Raw genomic sequence first — 16,155 nt, 5'->3', positions numbered from 1 at the left:
ACAGCCCTTCACCCTGCAGTCACATATCCTGTCAGCTGCCGTCACAGCATTTCACCCTGCAGTCACATATCCTGTCAGCTGCCGTCACAGCATTTCACCCTGCAGTCACATATCCTGTCAGCTGCCGTCACATCATTTCACCCTGCAGTCACATATCCTGTCAGCTGCCGTCACAGCATTTCACCCTGCAGTCACATATCCTGTCAGCTGCCGTCACAAAAGAACAGAGCAGAGCAGAACAGAGCAGAACAGAGCAGAACAGAACAGAGCAGAGCAGAACAGAGCAGAGCAGAGCAGAACAGAGCAGAGCAGAACAGAGCAGAACAGTACAGAACAGAACAGAGCAGAACAGAACAGAGCAGAGCAGAACAGAGCAGAACAGAACAGTACAGAGCAGAACAGTACAGAGCAGAACAGAACAGAGCAGAACAGAGCAGAACAGAGCAGAACAGAGCAGAACAGAACAGAGCAGAGCAGAACAGAGCAGAGCAGAACAGAGCAGAGCAGAACAGTACAGAGCAGAACAGAACAGAAAAGAGCAGAACAGAGCAGAGCAGAACAGAGCAGAACAGAGCAGAAAAGAACAGAGCAGAACAGAACAGAGCAGAGCAGAACAGAGCAGAACAGAACAGTACAGAGCAGAACAGAGCAGAACAGAGCAGAGCAGAGCAGAACAGAGCAGAGCAGAACAGTACAGAGCAGAACAGAACAGAGCAGAAAAGAACAGAGCAGAACAGAACAGAGCAGAACAGAACAGTACAGAGCAGAATAGAGCAGAACAGAGCAGAGCAGAACAGAGCAGAACAGAACAGAGCAGAACAGAACAGTACAGAGCAGAATAGAGCAGAACAGAGCAGAGCAGAACAGAGCAGAACAGAGCAGAACAGAACAGTACAGAGCAGAATAGAGCAGAACAGAGCAGAACAGAGCAGAACAGAACAGTACAGAGCAAAACAGAACAGAGCAGAACAGAGCAGAGCAGAGCAGAAAAGAACAGAACAGAGCAGAGCAGAACAGAGCAGAAAAGAACAGAACAGAGCAGAGCAGAACAGAGCACAACAGAACATAACAGAGCAGAACAGAGCGGAACAGAGCAGAACAGAAGAGAGCAGAACAGAACAGAGCAGAGCAGAACAGAGCAAAACAGAGCAGAAAAGAGCAGAGCAGAGTAGAACAGAGCAGAAAAGAACAGAGCAGAACAGAACAGAGCAGAGCAGAACAGAGCTGAACAGAGCAGAAAAGAACAGAGCAGAGCAGAACAGAGCAGAACAGAACAGAGCAGAACAGAGCAGAAAAGAACAGAACAGAGCAGAGCAGAAAAGAACAGAACAGAACAGAACAAAGAAGAACAGAACAGAACAGGACAGAGCAGAGCAGAAAAGAACAGAAGAGAACAGAGAAGAACAGAAAAGAACAGAGCAGAACAGAGCAGAACAGAGCAGAAAATAACAGAGCAGAGCAGAGCAGAACAGAACAGAGCAGAAAAGAACAGAACAGAACAGAGAAGAACAGAACAGAACAGAACAGAGCAGAGCAGAACAGAGCAGAAAAGAACAGAGCAGAGCAGAGCAGAGCAGAACAGAGCAGAGCAGAACAGAGCAGACCAGAACAGAGCAGAACAGAACAGAGAAGAACAGAACAGAGCAGAACAGAACAGAGCAGAGCTTAGCGGAACAGAGCAGAACAGAGCAGAGCAGAACAGAGCAGAGCAGAACAGAGTAGAACAGACAAATAACATGACTCACTATCAAATCAAAACCAATCCTTCTGAGACCACCACATCAGAATTGTTCACTTGTTCAGTTAGTCTGAACAGATACAGACAGGTCTGTTTCACAATATGCGTATGTGAGCAGAAATTGTGCAAAAAGGTTTGACCAAAGCAACCTGTGGCTTCTTGCTCTTTCCAGAGAGGGGCAGTATTCAGTACACAGCAGAGACAGAATGGCTAACTGTAACACACACACCTCTGTAACACATCCACACACACCTCTGTAACACATCCACACACACCTCTGTAACACACAATGTTCTGTAACACACACTGTTCTGTAACACACACTGCTCTGTAACACACACTGTTATGTAACACACAAACACACCTCTGTAACACATTCACACACCTCTGTAACACATCCACACACACCTCTGTAACACACACTGCTCTGTAACACACACTGTTCTGTAACACACAAACACACCTCTGTAACACATCCACACACACCTCTGTAACACACAAACACACCTCTGTAACACATCCACACACACCTCTGTAACACATCCACACACACCGCTGTAACACATCCACACACACCTCTGTAACACATCCACACACACCGCTATAACACATCCACACACACCTCTGTTACACATTGACACACACCTCTGTAACACATCCACACACACCTCTGTAACACATCCACACACACCTCTGTAACACATCCACACACACCTCTGTAACACATCCACACACACTTCTGTAACACACACTGCTCTGTAACACATCCACACACACCTCTGTAACACATCCACACACACCTCTGTAACACATCCACACACACACCTCTGTAACACATCCACACACACTTCTGTAACACACACTGCTCTGTAACACATCCACACACACCTCTGTAACACATCCACACACACCTCTGTAACACACACTGCTCTGTAACACACAAACACACTGCTCTGTAACACACACACACTCCTCTGTGACACACACTGCTCTGTAACACACACTGCTCTGTAATACACACTGCTCTGTAACACACACACACACACACACACACACACACACACACACACACACACACACACACACACACACACACACACACACACACACACACCTCTATAACACACACACACACACACACTCCTCTGTAAAACACACTCCTCTGTAATACACACTGCTCTTTAACGCACACACACACACACACACACACACACACACACACACACACACACACACACACACACACACACACACACACACACACACACACACACACACACACACACACACACACAACACACACACACACACACACACACACACACACACACACACACACACACACACACACACACACTCCTCTGTAAAACCCACTGCTCTGTAACACACACTCCTCTGTAATACAAACTCCTCTGTAATACACACTCCTCTGTAACACACACTGCTCTGTAACACACACTCCTCTGTAACACACACTCCTCTGTAACACACACTCTTCTGTAACACACACTGCTCTGTAACACACACTGCTCTGTAACACACTCCTCTGTAACACACACTCCTCTGTAACACACACTGCCCTGTAACACAAACTGCTCTGTAACACACACTGCCCTGTAACACACACTGCTCTGTAACACACACTACTCTGTAACACACACTGCTCTGTAACACACACTCCTGTGTAACACACACTCTCCTCTGTAATACACACTCCTCTGTAACACACACTGCTCTGTAACACACACTCCTCTGTAACACACACTCCTCTGTAGCACACACTGCTCTGTAACACACACTCCTCTGTAATACTCACTCCTCTTTAACACACACTCCTCTGTAGCACACACGGCTCTGTAACACATACTGCTCTGTAACACACACTGGTCTGTAACACACACACACACACACACACACACACACACACACACACACACACACACACACACACACACACACACACACACACCTCTATAACACACACACACACACTCCTCTGTAAAACACACTCCTCTGTAATACACACTGCTCTTTAATGCACACACACACACACACACACACACACACACACACACACACACACACACACACACACACACACACACACACACACACACACACACACACACACACACACACACACTCCTCTGTAAAACCCACTGCTCTGTAACACACACTCCTCTGTAATACAAACTCCTCTGTAATACACACTCCTCTGTAACACACACTGCTCTGTAACACACACTCCTCTGTAACACACACTCCTCTGTAACACACACTGCCCTGTAACACAAACTGCTCTGTAACACACACTGCCCTGTAACACACACTGCTCTGTAACACACACTACTCTGTAACACACACTGCTCTGTAACACACACTCCTGTGTAACACACACTCTCCTCTGTAATACACACTCCTCTGTAACACACACTGCTCTGTAACACACACTCCTCTGTAACACACACTCCTCTGTAGCACACACTGCTCTGTAACACACACTCCTCTGTAATACTCACTCCTCTTTAACACACACTCCTCTGTAGCACACACGGCTCTGTAACACATACTGCTCTGTAACACACACTGGTCTGTAACACACACACACTCCTCTGTAAAACACACTCCTCTGTAACATACACTGCTCTGTAACACACACTAGTCTGTTATACACACTCCTCTGTAGCACACATATACACACTCCTCTGTAACAGACACTCCTCTGTAACACACACTCCTCTGTAACACACTGCTCTGTAACACACACTCCTCTGTAACACATACGTCTCTGTAACACATACTGCTCTGTAACACATATTGCTCTGTAACACACACTTCTCTGTAACAGACACACACTCCTCTGTAATACACACTCCTCTTTAACACACACTGCTCGGTAACACACACTCCTCTGTAACACACACAAACACACTCCTCTGTAACAGACACTCCTCTGTAACACACACTCCTCTGTAACACACTCTCCTCTGTTGCACACACAGCTCTGTAACACACACTGTTCTGTAACACACACAAACACACTCCTCTGTAACAGACACTTCTCTGTAACACACACTCCTCTGTAACACACACTACTCTGTAACACACACTCCTCTGTAACACACACACACTCCTCTGTAATACACACTCCTCTGTAACACACACTGCTCTGTAACACACACTCCTCTGTAACACACACACACTCCTCTGTAATACACACTCCTCTGTAACACACACTGCTCTGTAACACACACTCCTCTGTAATACACACTCCTCTGTAACACAAACTCCTCTGTAGCACACACGGCTCTGTAACACATAGTGCTCTGTAACAAACACTGCTCTGTAACAAACACTGCTCTGTAACACATACTGCTCTGTAACACATACTGCTCTGTAACACACACTGCTCTGTAACACACACACACTCCTCTGTATACACACTCCTCTGTAACACACAGCTCTGTAACACACACTCCTCTGTAACACACACTCCTCTGTAATACACACTCCTCTGTAACACACACAAACACACTCCTCTGTAATACACACTCCTCTGTAACACACACTGCTCGGTAACACACACTCCTCTGTAACACACACAAACACACTCCTCTGTAACAGACACTCCTCTGTAACACACACTCCTCTGTAACACACTCTCCTCTGTTGCACACACAGCTCTGTAACACACACTGTTCTGTAACACACACAAACACACTCCTCTGTAACAGACACTGCTCTGTAACACACACTCCTCTGTAGCACACACTACTCTGTAACACACACTCCTCTGTAACACACACACACTCCTCTGTAATACACACTCCTCTGTAACACACACTGCTCTGTAACACACACTCCTCTGTAACACACACACACTCCTCTGTAATACACACTCCTCTGTAACACACACTGCTCTGTAACACACACTCCTCTGTAATACACACTCCTCTGTAACACACTCTCCTCTGTTGCACACACAGCTCTGTAACACACACTGTTCTGTAACACACACAAACACACTCCTCTGTAACAGACACTTCTCTGTAACACACACTCCTCTGTAACACACACTACTCTGTAACACACACTCCTCTGTAACACACACACACTCCTCTGTAATACACACTCCTCTGTAACACACACTGCTCTGTAACACACACTCCTCTGTAACACACACACACTCCTCTGTAATACACACTCCTCTGTAACACACACTGCTCTGTAACACACACTCCTCTGTAATACACACTCCTCTGTAACACAAACTCCTCTGTAGCACACACGGCTCTGTAACACATAGTGCTCTGTAACAAACACTGCTCTGTAACAAACACTGCTCTGTAACAAACACTGCTCTGTAACACATACTGCTCTGTAACACACACTGCTCTGTAACACACACACACTCCTCTGTATACACACTCCTCTGTAACACACAGCTCTGTAACACACACTCCTCTGTAACACACACTCCTCTGTAATACACACTCCTCTGTAACACACACAAACACACTCCTCTGTAATACACACTCCTCTGTAACACACACTGCTCGGTAACACACACTCCTCTGTAACACACACAAACACACTCCTCTGTAACAGACACTCCTCTGTAACACACACTCCTCTGTAACACACTCTCCTCTGTTGCACACACAGCTCTGTAACACACACTGTTCTGTAACACACACAAACACACTCCTCTGTAACAGACACTGCTCTGTAACACACACTCCTCTGTAGCACACACTACTCTGTAACACACACTCCTCTGTAACACACACACACTCCTCTGTAATACACACTCCTCTGTAACACACACTGCTCTGTAACACACACTCCTCTGTAACACACACACACTCCTCTGTAATACACACTGCTCTGTAACGCACACTCCTCTGTAACACACTCTTCTCCGTTGCACACACAGCCCTGTAACACACACTGTTCTGTAACACACACAAACACACTACTCTGTAATACACATACTGCTCTGTAACACACACTCCTCTGAAACACACACTGCTCTGTAACGCACACTCCTCTGTAACACACACTGCTCTGTAACACACACTGCTCTGTAACACACACTCCTCTGTAGCACACACTACTCTGTAACACACACTCCTCTGTAACACACACACACTCCTCTGTAATACACACTCCTCTGTAACACACACTGCTCTGTAACACACACTCCTCTGTAACACACACACACTACTCTGTAACACACACTCCTCTGTAACACACACACACTCCTCTGTAATACACACTCCTCTGTAACACACACTGCTCTGTAACACACACTCCTCTGTAACACACACACACTCCTCTGTAATACACACTCCTCTGTAACACACACTGCTCTGTAACACACACTCCTCTGTAATACACACTCCTCTGTAACACACTCTCCTCTGTTGCACACACAGCTCTGTAACACACACTGTTCTGTAACACACACAAACACACTCCTCTGTAACAGACACTTCTCTGTAACACACACTCCTCTGTAACACACACTACTCTGTAACACACACTCCTCTGTAACACACACACACTCCTCTGTAATACACACTCCTCTGTAACACACACTGCTCTGTAACACACACTCCTCTGTAACACACACACACTCCTCTGTAATACACACTCCTCTGTAACACACACTGCTCTGTAACACACACTCCTCTGTAATACACACTCCTCTGTAACACAAACTCCTCTGTAGCACACACGGCTCTGTAACACATAGTGCTCTGTAACAAACACTGCTCTGTAACAAACACTGCTCTGTAACAAACACTGCTCTGTAACACATACTGCTCTGTAACACACACTGCTCTGTAACACACACACACTCCTCTGTATACACACTCCTCTGTAACACACAGCTCTGTAACACACACTCCTCTGTAACACACACTCCTCTGTAATACACACTCCTCTGTAACACACACAAACACACTCCTCTGTAATACACACTCATCTGTAACACACACTGCTCGGTAACACACACTCCTCTGTAACACACACAAACACACTCCTCTGTAACAGACACTCCTCTGTAACACACACTCCTCTGTAACACACTCTCCTCTGTTGCACACACAGCTCTGTAACACACACTGTTCTGTAACACACACAAACACACTCCTCTGTAACAGACACTGCTCTGTAACACACACTCCTCTGTAGCACACACTACTCTGTAACACACACTCCTCTGTAACACACACACACTCCTCTGTAATACACACTCCTCTGTAACACACACTGCTCTGTAACACACACTCCTCTGTAACACACACACACTCCTCTGTAATACACACTGCTCTGTAACACACACTCCTCTGTAACACACTCTTCTCCGTTGCACACACAGCCCTGTAACACACACTGTTCTGTAACACACACAAACACACTACTCTGTAATACACATACTGCTCTGTAACACACACTCCTCTGAAACACACACTGCTCTGTAACGCACACTCCTCTGTAACACACATTGCTCTGTAACACACACTGCTCTGTAACACACTCACACTCCTCTGTAATACACAATCCTCTGTAACACACTCTCCTCCGTTGCACACACAGCCCTGTAACACACACTGTTCTGTAACACACACAAACACACTCCTCTGTAATACACACTCCTCTGTAACACACACTCCTCTGAAACACACACTGCTCTGTAACGCACACTCCTCTGTAACACACACTGCTCTGTAACACACACTGCTCTGTAACACACTCACACTCCTCTGTAATACACAATCCTCTGTAACACACTCTCCTCCGTTGCACGCACTCCTCTGTAACACACACTCCTTTTGTAACACACACAAACACACTCCTCTGGAACAGTCACTCCTCTGTAACACACACTCCTCTAACACACACTGCTCTGTAGCACACACTCCTCTGTAACACACACTCCTCTGTAACACACACTGCTCTGTAGCACACACTCCTCTGTAACACACACTGCTCTGTAACACACTCACACTCCTCTGTAATACACAATCCTCTGTAACACACACTGCTCTGTAACGCACACTCCTCTGTAACACACTCTCCTCCGTTGCACACACAGCCCTGTAACACACACTGTTCTGTAACACACACAAACACACTCCTCTGTAATACACACTCCTCTGTAACACACACTCCTCTGAAACACACACTGCTCTGTAACGCACACTCCTCTGTAACACACACTGCTCTGTAACACACACTCCTCTGTAACACACACACACACTCCTCTGTAATACACACTCCTCTGTAACACACACTCCTCTGTAGCACACACGGCTCTGTAACACATACTGCTCTGTAACACACACTGCTCTGTAACACACACTGCTCTGTAACAACCACTGCTCTGTAACACATACTGTTCCTTAACACATACTGCTCTGTAACACACACTGCTCTGTAACACATACTGCTCTGTAACACACACTGCTCTGTAACACACACACACTCCTCTGTAACACACACTCCTCCGTAACACACACTGCTCTGTAACACACACTCCTCTGTAACACACACTGCTCTGTAACACACACAAACACACTCCTCTGTAACAGACACTCCTCTGTAACACACACTCCTCTGTAACACACACTGCTCTGTAACACACACTACTCTGTAACACACACTGCTCTGTAACACATGCTGCTCTGTAACACATATTGCTCTGTAACACACACTGCTCTGTAACACACACACACTCCTCTGTAACACACACTGCCCTGTAACACACACACACACTCCTCTGTTATACACACTCCTCTGTAACACGCACTGCTCTGTAACACACACTCCTCTTTAATACACACTCCTCTGTAACACACAGAAACACACTCCTCTGTAAGAGTCACTCCTCTGTAACACACACTCCTCTAACACACATTGCTCTGTAGCACACAGTCCTCTTTAACACACACTCCTCTGTAACACACACTGCTCTGTAGCATACACTGCTCTGTAGCACACACTCCTCTGTAACACACACACACTCCTCTGTAATACACACTCCTCTGTAACACACACTGCTCTGTAACACACACTGCTCTGTAACACACTCACACTCCTCTGTAATACACAATCCTCTGTAACACACACTGCTCTGTAACGCATACTCCTCTGTAACACACTCTCCTCCGTTGCACGCACTCCTCTGTAACACACACTCCTTTTGTAACACACACAAACACACTCCTCTGGAACAGTCACTCCTCTGTAACACACACTCCTCTAACACACACTGCTCTGTAGCACACGCTCCTCTGTAACACACACTCCTCTGTAACACACACTGCTCTGTAGCACACACTCCTCTGTAACACACACTGCTCTGTAACACACTCACACTCCTCTGTAATACACAATCCTCTGTAACACACACTGCTCTGTAACGCACACTCCTCTGTAACACACTCTCCTCCGTTGCACACACAGCCCTGTAACACACACTGTTCTGTAACACACACAAACACACTCCTCTGTAATACACACTCCTCTGTAACACACACTCCTCTGAAACACACACTGCTCTGTAACGCACACTCCTCTGTAACACACACTGCTCTGTAACACACACTCCTCTGTAACACACACACACACTCCTCTGTAATACACACTCCTCTGTAACACACACTCCTCTGTAGCACACACGGCTCTGTAACACATACTGCTCTGTAACACACACTGCTCTGTAACACACACTGCTCTGTAACAACCACTGCTCTGTAACACATACTGTTCCTTAACACATACTGCTCTGTAACACACACTGCTCTGTAACACATACTGCTCTGTAACACACACTGCTCTGTAACACACACACACTCCTCTGTAACACACACTCCTCCGTAACACACACTGCTCTGTAACACACACTCCTCTGTAACACACACTGCTCTGTAACACACACAAACACACTCCTCTGTAACAGACACTCCTCTGTAACACACACTCCTCTGTAACACACACTGCTCTGTAACACACACTACTCTGTAACACACACTGCTCTGTAACACATGCTGCTCTGTAACACATATTGCTCTGTAACACACACTGCTCTGTAACACACACACACTCCTCTGTAACACACACTGCCCTGTAACACACACACACACTCCTCTGTTATACACACTCCTCTGTAACACGCACTGCTCTGTAACACACACTCCTCTTTAATACACACTCCTCTGTAACACACAGAAACACACTCCTCTGTAAGAGTCACTCCTCTGTAACACACACTCCTCTAACACACATTGCTCTGTAGCACACAGTCCTCTTTAACACACACTCCTCTGTAACACACACTGCTCTGTAGCATACACTGCTCTGTAGCACACACTCCTCTGTAACACACACACACTCCTCTGTAATACACACTCCTCTGTAACACACACTGCTCTGTAACACACACTGCTCTGTAACACACTCACACTCCTCTGTAATACACAATCCTCTGTAACACACACTGCTCTGTAACGCATACTCCTCTGTAACACACTCTCCTCCGTTGCACGCACTCCTCTGTAACACACACTCCTTTTGTAACACACACAAACACACTCCTCTGGAACAGTCACTCCTCTGTAACACACACTCCTCTAACACACACTGCTCTGTAGCACACGCTCCTCTGTAACACACACTCCTCTGTAACACACACTGCTCTGTAGCACACACTCCTCTGTAACACACACTGCTCTGTAACACACTCACACTCCTCTGTAATACACAATCCTCTGTAACACACACTGCTCTGTAACGCACACTCCTCTGTAACACACTCTCCTCCGTTGCACACACAGCCCTGTAACACACACTGTTCTGTAACACACACAAACACACTCCTCTGTAATACACACTCCTCTGTAACACACACTCCTCTGAAACACACACTGCTCTGTAACGCACACTCCTCTGTAACACACACTGCTCTGTAACACACACTCCTCTGTAACACACACACACACTCCTCTGTAATACACACTCCTCTGTAACACACACTCCTCTGTAGCACACACGGCTCTGTAACACATACTGCTCTGTAACACACACTGCTCTGTAACACACACTGCTCTGTAACAACCACTGCTCTGTAACACATACTGTTCCTTAACACATACTGCTCTGTAACACACACTGCTCTGTAACACATACTGCTCTGTAACACACACTGCTCTGTAACACACACACACTCCTCTGTAACACACACTCCTCCGTAACACACACTGCTCTGTAACACACACTCCTCTGTAACACACACTGCTCTGTAACACACACAAACACACTCCTCTGTAACAGACACTCCTCTGTAACACACACTCCTCTGTAACACACACTGCTCTGTAACACACACTACTCTGTAACACACACTGCTCTGTAACACATGCTGCTCTGTAACACATATTGCTCTGTAACACACACTGCTCTGTAACACACACACACTCCTCTGTAACACACACTGCCCTGTAACACACACACACACTCCTCTGTTATACACACTCCTCTGTAACACGCACTGCTCTGTAACACACACTCCTCTTTAATACACACTCCTCTGTAACACACAGAAACACACTCCTCTGTAAGAGTCACTCCTCTGTAACACACACTCCTCTAACACACATTGCTCTGTAGCACACAGTCCTCTTTAACACACACTCCTCTGTAACACACACTGCTCTGTAGCATACACTGCTCTGTAGCACACACTCCTCTGTAACACACACACACTCCTCTGTAATACACACTCCTCTGTAACACACACTGCTCTGTAACACACACTCCTCTGTAATACACACTCCTCTGTAACACAAACTCCTCTGTAGCACACACGGCTCTGTAACACATAGTGCTCTGTAACAAACACTGCTCTGTAACAAACACTGCTCTGTAACAAACACTGCTCTGTAACACATACTGCTCTGTAACACACACTGCTCTGTAACACACACACACTCCTCTGTATACACACTCCTCTGTAACACACAGCTCTGTAACACACACTCCTCTGTAACACACACTCCTCTGTAATACACACTCCTCTGTAACACACACAAATACACTCCTCTGTAATACACACTCCTCTGTAACACACACTGCTCGGTAACACACACTCCTCTGTAACACACACAAACACACTCCTCTGTAACAGACACTCCTCTGTAACACACACTCCTCTGTAACACACTCTCCTCTGTTGCACACACAGCTCTGTAACACACACTGTTCTGTAACACACACAAACACACTCCTCTGTAACAGACACTGCTCTGTAACACACACTCCTCTGTAGCACACACTACTCTGTAACACACACTCCTCTGTAACACACACACACTCCTCTGTAATACACACTCCTCTGTAACACACACTGCTCTGTAACACACACTCCTCTGTAACACACACACAGTCCTCTGTAATACACACTCCTCTGTAACACACACTGCTCTGTAACACACACTCCTCTGTAATACACACTCCTCTGTAACACAAACTCCTCTGTAGCACACACGGCTCTGTAACACATAGTGCTCTGTAACAAACACTGCTCGGTAACAAACACTGCTCTGTAACACATACTGCTCTGTAACACATACTGCTCTGTAACACACACTGCTCTGTAACACACACACACTCCTCTGTATACACACTCCTCTGTAACACACAGCTCTGTAACACACACTGCTCTGTAACACACACAAACACACTCCTCTGTAACAGTCACTCCTCTGTAACACACACTCCTCTAACACACACTGCTCTGTAGCACACACTCCTCTTTAACACACACTCCTCTGTAACACACACTGCTCTGTAGCACACACTCCGCTGTAACACACACTGCTCTGTAACACACTCACACTCCTCTGTAATACACAATCCTCTGTAACACACACTGCTCTGTAACGCACACTCCTCTGTAACACACTTTCCTCCGTTGCACGCTCTCCTCTGTAACACACACTCCTTTTGTAACACACACAAACACACTCCTCTGGAACAGTCACTCCTCTGTAACACACACTCCTCTAACACACACTGCTCTGTAGCACACACTCCTCTGTAACACACACTCCTCTGTAACACACACTGCTCTGTAGCACACACTCCTCTGTAACACACACTGCTCTGTAACACACTCACACTCCTCTGTAATACACAATCCTCTGTAACACACACTGCTCTGTAACGCACACTCCTCTGTAACACACTCTCCTCCGTTGCACACACAGCCCTGTAACACACACTGTTCTGTAACACACACAAACACACTCCTCTGTAATACACACTCCTCTGTAACACACACTCCTCTGTAACACACACTGCTCTGTAACGCACACTCCTCTGTAACACACACTGCTCTGTAACACACACTCCTCTGTAACACACACACACACTCCTCTGTAATACACACTCCTCTGTAACACACACTCCTCTGTAGCACACACGGCTCTGTAACACATACTGCTCTGTAACACACACTCCTCTGTAACACACACTGCTCTGTAACAACCACTGCTCTGTAACACATACTGTTCCTTAACACATACTGCTCTGTAACACACACTGCTCTGTAACACATACTGCTCTGTAACACACACTGCTCTGTAACACACACACAGTCCTCTGTAACACACACTCCTCCGTAACACACACTGCTCTGTAACACACACTCCTCTGTAACACACACTGCTCTGTAACACACACAAACACACTCCTCTGTAACAGACACTCCTCTGTAACACACACTCCTCTGTAACACACACTGCTCTGTAACACACACTACTCTGTAACACACACTGCTCTGTAACACATACTGCTCTGTAACACATATTTCTCTGTAACACACACTGCTCTGTAACACACACTGCTCTGTAACACACACTACTCTGTAACACACACTGCTCTGTAACACACACTCCTCCGTAACACACACTGCTCTGTAACACATACTGCTCTGTAACACATACTGCTCTGTAACACACACTGCTCTGTAACACACACACACTCCTCTGTAACACACACTGCCCTGTAACACACACACACACTCCTCTGTTATACACACTCCTCTATAACACGCACTGCTCTGTAACACACACTCCTCGTTAATACACACTCCTCTGTAACACACACAAACACACTCCTCTGTAAGAGTCACTCCTCTGTAACACACACTCCTCTAACACACATTGCTCTGTAGCACACACTCCTCTGTAACACACACTCTTCTGTAACACACACTGCTCTGTAACACTCACACTCCTCTGTAATACACACTCCTCTGTAACACACACTGCTCTGTAACGCACACTCCTCTGTAACACACTCTCCTCCGTTGCACACACAGCTCTGTAACACACACTGTTCTGTAACACACACAAACACACTTCTCTGTAATACACACTCCTCTGTAACACACACTCCTCCGTAACACACACTGCTCTGTAACGCACACTCCTCTGTAACACACACTGCTCTGTAACACACACTCCTCTGTAAAACACACACACTCTGTAATACACACTCCTCTGTAACACACACTGCACTGTAACACACACTGCACTGTAACACACACTCCTCTGTAACACAAACTCCTCTATAGCACACACTGCTCTGTAACACACACTCTTCTGTAACACACACACACACTCCTCTGTAATACACACTCCTCTGTAGCACACACAGCTCTGTAACACATACTGCTCTGTAACACACACTGCTCTGTAACAGACACTGCTCTGTAACAAACACTGCTCTGTAACACATACTGCTCTGTAACACATACTGCTCTGTAACACACACTGCTCTGTAACACACACTGCTCTGTAACACACACACACTCCTCTGTAACACACACTCCTCCATAACACACACTGCTCTGTAACACACACTCCTCTGTAACACACACTGCTCTGTTACACACACTCCTCTGTAACACACACAAACACACTCCTCTGTAACAGACACTCCTCTGTAACACACACTCCTCTGTAACACATACTGCTCTGTAACACATACTGCTCTGTAACACACATTGCTCTGTTACACACACACACTCCTCTGTAACACACACTGCTCTGTAACACACAGTCCTCTGTAACACACACTCCTCTGTAATACCCACTCCTCTGTAACACACATTCATCTGTAACACACACTGCTCTGTAGCACACACTCCTCTGTAACACACACTGCTCTGTAACACACTCACACTCCTCTGTAATACACACTCCTCTGTAACACACACTGTTCTGTAACACACACTGTTCTGTAACACGCACAAACACACTCCTCTGTAACACACACTCCTCTGTAATACACTCTCCTCCGTAGCACACACAGCTCTGTAACACACACTGTTCTGTAACATGCAC

General features: G+C 46.2%; 1 protein-coding gene across 2 annotated transcripts in view; it reads left to right on the top strand.

Moving 5' to 3' along the window:
- tns3.2 (tensin 3, tandem duplicate 2) overlaps positions 1 to 16,155 on the top strand; it is a 93,676-nt gene that overhangs the window by 25,450 nt on the left and 52,071 nt on the right. The window lies entirely within an intron of this gene.

The sequence above is a fragment of the Salmo salar genome, chromosome 10 (genome assembly GCF_965601325.2).
Source record: "Salmo salar chromosome 10, fSalSal1, whole genome shotgun sequence".
Taxonomy (NCBI): Eukaryota; Metazoa; Chordata; class Actinopteri; order Salmoniformes; family Salmonidae; genus Salmo; species Salmo salar.
Note: the sequence above shows the minus strand (reverse complement) of the source record. Positions and strands in the feature narration are given on the sequence as shown.